The 6,711-nt window shown below is 35.8% G+C and overlaps 1 long non-coding RNA gene across 2 annotated transcripts; it reads left to right on the top strand.

The window, feature by feature from the left end:
• Window positions 1-737: 737 nt before the first annotated feature.
• Window positions 738-5,766, top strand: LOC143857259 (uncharacterized). 2 transcript variants are annotated; one of them, XR_013238562.1, is made up of 4 exons: window positions 738-1,058; window positions 1,873-1,933; window positions 4,591-4,673; window positions 4,755-5,766. It is a non-coding gene; the product is annotated as an uncharacterized LOC143857259 (long non-coding RNA). The 2 variants fall into 2 exon arrangements; XR_013238561.1 differs by lacking the exon at window positions 4,591-4,673 and having other exon boundaries at window positions 5,271-5,766.
• Window positions 5,767-6,711: the final 945 nt, after the last annotated feature.

Here is a 6,711-nt window from a genome sequence, read left to right as displayed (position 1 = left end):
TACCCTCCTAAAATGATTTTACATGTGGGAATATCTGGGGTATTTCATATACCAATGAGAAGGTGGAATATTCATTTCAACACATTAATGCGTCAAAGCATGATAGACCGACATGAAAACGTGTGTTCCCATGCTACATATACAGCATGGAGTCTACCATGTCTCTTTATATCAGTCATTTTTCTTGTGCTGGGAAGTCATAATTCCGCCCCTTTCGATTACTTGGGACACCCAGCAGGACTGTATCAATGCAGAGGGGCTGATATACTTCACGTCAGAAGAATTCAATGGGGCTGATTGCCACGTACACTGGCTCTGGCTGTCCCAAGTAATCAAAAGGGGCGGATATATCACTTGCCTAGTTTAGTTTTCTCAACTTTAGTTTAAGATTGTAAAACATACACTGAGCCCACTTTTTTTTTTAGCAAAATTGGGTGTATCTTATATACATGGTTTTAAATTTCGACCAAAACAAAACAAAATGGTCCAAATATTTCGGTTTCAACCACTGCCGAAATGAAATTTACATGAAGTCGTTTCTTTACAAGATTTAGGCGAAATTTCACCGAAATTCCGAAATTTTGCCAAAATGTCGAAAATTTTATTTTTAGACTTTTGACAAAATCCCACCTTCTTGCCATTCTTCTCGAGTTTGCTTCCATCTCCATCACCAACAGACGATGTATTAGGATTGACCTTTGGACTCTTGGTAATCTTGATTCTAGCGCTCACTTCTTGTTATTTTTCTACTTATTCTAATTTAAGGGTTTTTCACTTCTGGTTATTTTTTCTACTTGTTCTAACTTAAGGGTTTTTCATTTCCATTTCCCTTTGATTTTCTATGTAGTGTTTTTGAATGTTTTCGTGTACAGGTCCTGAGGATTATCGGAGCCGGCGAAACTCATTGCGGACTTCTTATTAACCTTCCCTTTCGTCCATTTTTTCTCTTCCGGACAATAACCTTTGGACTTTTTGGTAATCTCATCAGGACATTAACTCCAGGATTTCCTCTGTTCCTCTAGAATTACACTACTCACCAGCTACATGGGATATTTGAGGTTTGTGTTGTCTTTATTTCTTTATTTGTAAGTTCTTCATGATCTTAGTTACTCCAGTCATTTTCACTGAAGAGGACGTATGGTAGAAAATGCATTGCTAATAATTTTTGTTGTTCTTGAAAGTTAATTCGAAGGCCATATTTTGTAAAATTAGGGTTCCTTTGAGTCCATAAAGAAAATTTCTGCTTGCTCTTCTGTTCTGATATTTTAAAAATATGAAATTTCCTAATAATTTCCTATATGCCAGTTGAACAAGACAGAAATAGCAATTTTTAGAATATGCTGAAGATATTGAGAAATTCTCAGTATGTCTGTTTTTGTCAGTGATTGAGTGACTCTTGTCTGTATTTTAGATCCTCATTTTCAAAGAGAAGACAATAAATATAGGGAAATGATATCTACGCCAAGTTTTTTTTATAAGCATGCGCTCCACTTATTTGTCGTCTAGCATTTAAAGGGTTTTAAGCGCTTTTTGAGAACCATAATATCCTCTGACATCCCTTTAAATACTGCACGACAAACAAGTGGAGCACATGTTTATCAAAACACTTGACGCATATATCATTTCCCTAAATATACATTTTTTTATGGAAATGCTACTTTTATATTTGTGATTATTGTGAAAAATTGAGATTAAATTGTTTTTAAAAGGTACTTGTTATAAGTATTACAACAAATGATTGCCATTCCTGTTCATAATTCTTCTGAAGTGGCAGATTAACACCATTTTTTTTGCTGGTTATGCCTTATTAAGTTATAGTGATTATTGCTGTTCTTAGGCCCATTTCTCATCTTAACTCTTTTATTTTTGTAGGCTTCCACTTTCGAGGGATCTAATAGAGATCCAACTACGTGGGAAGGTAACAAGTGCAAAGGTGAATCAATAATTTCTGCACATGTAAATTGATCATGGGTTGATGGTTTATATTATGTTCCTTTTCTATCATTGTCGAAACATCTAATCCACGGAATTAACCAAAAATAATGGGTAAGGATCTGTGCTCGGAAAATATACAAGGCATCAGAAGAAGGTGCTTTCAAGCCAATTTTGCCTCATTATGTTGGTCCCAAAATTTCGTCTCGAACTATACATACCAGGGGTAAAATAGAATTCAAATTTTTGATAGCCAATGAGAAATAGTAAAATAAGTGTGTGAATGTCAAACAATGTAGTGTGGTTTCATCTCCCTATGTTCATTGATTTATTCATTGTTGCTTTTGTTTGAATTTTCTTCTGTGTGCAACATGTTCAGATAAATTCATGATGCATGCTTTCTTTATTTAATGGCTATTGTGTTCACGTGGATAAATTTTGCAAGGCATAGCGAGGCAGAACCATGTTTCTTTGTTATTGTTCCTCTCAAGACATGTTTTAGCCTATATTTCATTTTTGTGGCCATTACTTTTCAATCCTCCTAGAAGCATTTCAAAAGCACCTTGCATGATTGGGGAGACCATTTCTAAATGGAAAAAGAAAATTTTAATAAATTATGCCTCTTGGGATCAAAAGTGTCTTAGTGAAAGTGGATATCATAATCACAAGTCTTGATTTCAACAAACATTTGTCCCAATAAATTATCCTAGACAGGCAGCTATAAATCCAATAGTCTCTTGACTTGCATTATGCAATTACGGTTCGTAATAAGTCTCTTGAAAAAATATGTCCTCTCGAAGGGGTGTTGGTAAATAAATTACGAGTCTTGATTTTAAAAAAAGCCATGTCTCAAGAAATTAACTCAAGAATTCAGACACTATCTTGATCTCCATTATGCAATTCATATTCCTAATAATCAATCCACTTGATCCCTAATCCTGTTCATGAAGGTTTGTGTTCTTGAAAGCCATGAAGGTATTGCCATCGCATCAAAATGGATATGAATTCTCCATATTAACTGACTTCTGAGTGGATGATAAAATGATAGCTGAAATGCTCCTTACTGCTCCCTGAAATTCAATGATTGAAGTCAGTTCTACATTGTCCGCCAGTGGAAGTTTCGGTGGTGTGTTCATTTAGATACCAAAAAATCAATTGAATCCTTAGTGAAACGGATCTGGTTGTTTTATTTCTCCCTTATTCTGAATGCACTTAGGAGTGATTTACTAAGGAATGACAAGATCTGAATCCATGGAGGTTGTAATGGATGTTTATGAGGCCTGCAGCTTATCGGAAGGAGCCAGAGTATGGGAACTAATCCTTGCTATGGACCACCTCTAAGATTGTTTATGTTGAGATCTCTTTCTCCTATGGAAACAATCACTTAGTTCCTCTGGATTCCGCGGTTACCATTTTCTGGATCTGGGCTTGACATGGCTGACTGCATTAATCTTTTAGTTGATTTAGTGCTTGATGGATAAAGTAAGGCCCCACTTGTTTTGGATTTTGAGAACCATTGTGAGTTGAAAACTGATTATTGGACTCAAGATGGCCAAAAGTTGCACCTTAGGGTGTTAGCTAGCGTCAGAGACTAGAGCCATGGAATATCTTGACCAAAAGGGAAAGGTTATGACTTATGAAACATTGGGTTCCATGTTTCTAGGTTGCTCATTTTTTACTGTTGGAATTTTAGGGTTCCAGTAGTTCAGTTCATGGAATAATTGATGAGAAACCAGAGGGTTATGAAAATTACATGCATTGAGGGTAGTTACTGGTATTTAATTGGAGATGTATGCTTTATGATCCATCGAGGTTTCATTGTTTCAAAGAAAATCCAGTGGGGTTTTGGCTTCAATAAATTTCATGGTTGTGGTTACATGTTAACCTGAATGTTAATGGGATGGTGGTGTTCTGTTGCTATTTAATGTTCATTCATCTTAGTTGTTTCTCTGTCATTTCATGCATCTCCCCTTCCAATCCGTGGTATCAGCCATGCATTGTGTGCAGTTGTACAAGACTTTACATGTTGAAAAGCCACGGATAAAATTAAATTTTTGAGTTGGAAGCTTAAGCGAAATATAATTGATAAAAGATATAATTGTCGCAAGTGATAAAGATAAAACGTTTAATATAATGAGCATAACTTTAGAACTTGGTGAGTTGAATCATGACTCCCCTGACCAATTTGGGCAGTACATGAGCCAAGTTGCCCAGGGTAAAAACACAGCAACTGAAGTGAAAATAAATAAGAATGTAGTGACTTGGCCCAGTCACTAAAATTGAGTCTTAGAGTTGGTTCCTATAGCTTAGGTACCAGTATAGAAGTTTAATGTAATCAGAAGTTTAGTAAAATGAAAAACGTTCTGTATGCCTTCTTTACTACTAATTTATTGTTAAATTATTTGTCCAAAAAAACTGTTAATTAACAGGTAGCACATCTGCACCATAAACTGACCCTATGTCAGTGTACTTACCTTTTGTTTGGTTTATGTTTTGGAAGCAGCTTTGCAGGTTGCTTATTTTCATTCTGTGGGCATAGGCTTGGCTTTTGATTAGCCACATTATTACTCCTTCCATCTGTCCCTCTCCTTTGCTGTAAGCAAATGTGAGAGAGTTCATGTCATACTCTATTATTTTATTTTCTGTTTTGGAATGTAGGCATATATGGTGGTCCGTATCAAAGTTCGAATAGTTACTCTACATGTGAGCCTTTGAAGCACAATATGGTACAACTCATTGTGGTAAGGAGTAAGAATCACCTAACAGGTATGCCTCATTTCTTAGTTTCTGTATTTGATGTCATAATTTCCTATTATGCCCAGGGAGGGCAAAATTCTCTTGATGGTCCAAGGAATGTATGTCTCCACTTTTCCCTTTGATACATACAAATCAAATGATGACACAGTTCAGCTCTGTCAGAAATTAGAACTGATAAATGTGTTTCTAGGTACATACTGTAATAATTATATGCCTTGACCCTTTGAAGATTTTGAGGCTTCAAAACATATCTCAATTTCAAAGAAATTAAGGTTCTCGTAAGAAATGAATTAGAAACATTTGATAAGTGCAAATTTGTCCCTAAGGGCTGGTCTTAGAGTCAAACACATTGATTTAGTTCAGATTAATGGTGATTGATTGATTGGATGGATGTTCAGATAGGATTTCCACCTTGACTTTTGGTGTACAAGGTTATCTTAGGAGCTATCTTGCAGTGTTAAATGCCCTAATAGAAGATTATGCTGGATCATTTGTTCAGTGTCATTTTTGTAGAAAGATCCTCTAGAAAAGGGTCATCATTGCGCTCTCTCTCTCTCTCTCATGGTGCTCTATTGGAACAGGGATGCTGCAAAGGAAGAGGGTGCACATGGGCAATGCAACCCATGGGCTACAAATAAGAAATAAGCCTGTGTACAGTGATATGCGCTAAGCACATGTGCAATGCAACACATGCCCGAGATCTCAGGGCCAATCATAAATCCTATCACCATCATGCAAAAGGAAAAATTAAAATATCGAGAAATGCTTTTATGGTTCCTGCAGGCTTTACTCCTCAGTTGATTTTATTCTCTTTCAATTTTTTCTTGATTATGTATTCATTCTAGAACTCAGTTATGTTGTCTTGAACATGATGCCTAAGAGTCCCCCCTTTCCCCTTCTTTTTTTCGGTAGGAGCACTTCACAGGTAGAGAAAGATGAGGATTGTATTGGACCAAAAGTTTAAAAGAAGAGAAGAATGAACTAGAGTTTGCCAAGAAGCTCACATCACTTACAAACCTGTACATGAGTGATATGCTTGGGATTGAGCATATAAATCAACAAGAGTTACAAAATTCGTGAAGCCTTCTATAATGTTTATGCACATTGTACTACTCTTGGAAGATTCTTGTAGGAAGCCAATCTGAATCTATTTTTTTTTACTTTTAAAGGGTAACATAGTTTGATTAATTATGTTTTTCTTCTATGCAGTTTCAAGATTTTCTCATAGTATTAAAAATAAACATGATTCAGATAATTCAAAAAAGACATGCCTGAATCCCTTCTTTCAGAATTCAAAAGATTTTAAGTAGGATATCATTGCAGCCTAAATTATGTCATAAAATACTTTAGTCGCATGTGCAACGCCGTGCATGTTTTACTAGTTTTTTTTTTAAAAACCAAAGTATTTTTCATATTTATTACATGATTTCGGCCAAAATATTTCAGTTTCGGTGGTGGCCAAAACCGACATCGAAACCGAAATTTAAAACCTTTCTTATATATGAGCGCTATATTATATACCTCGACTGCCACATTTAGTTCCATGTGGGGGCTGGAATCATGGTTTCAAATTTCAGTTTCAGAATGCATTTCGGTCCTCACCGAAACCGAAATTTTGTTCGAAATCCGACGAAATCTAATAAACTAATATTTATCCCCTACAAAATTTCTCGAAATTTAGGGAATTTTGCCCGAAATTTCAGGGAAATATTAAATAATAAATAAAAGAAAAAATTGTTAGAAAAATGCAAAGTTTTGGTTAAATTGTCAAGTAAGGGTACGTTCTCTTTTTTTTGTGAAATAGGGGCTGTCAGTGCTTCTAGAAATCCCAAAGGACAAGAATACCCTCCCTTCGTTTCCCTTCACCTTTTTAGCTCACTTCCCTATGCATTTTCACCTACCCTATCACCTTTTCACCCTCTTCTTCCCCAAACGTAAGAAACTCCATGAAACCCCATGGAAGCTTGCCATTGCCAAACGTTTTAAGCTCCATTTCCATTGGCTTTTGATAAAAACCTTCAT

This window comes from Tasmannia lanceolata, unplaced genomic scaffold (genome assembly GCF_043159265.1).
Source record: "Tasmannia lanceolata isolate RefF3 unplaced genomic scaffold, GAP_Taslan_0.1 ptg000024l, whole genome shotgun sequence".
Classification (NCBI taxonomy): domain Eukaryota; kingdom Viridiplantae; phylum Streptophyta; class Magnoliopsida; order Canellales; family Winteraceae; genus Tasmannia; species Tasmannia lanceolata.
This window is presented reverse-complemented; position numbering and strand designations above follow the sequence as displayed.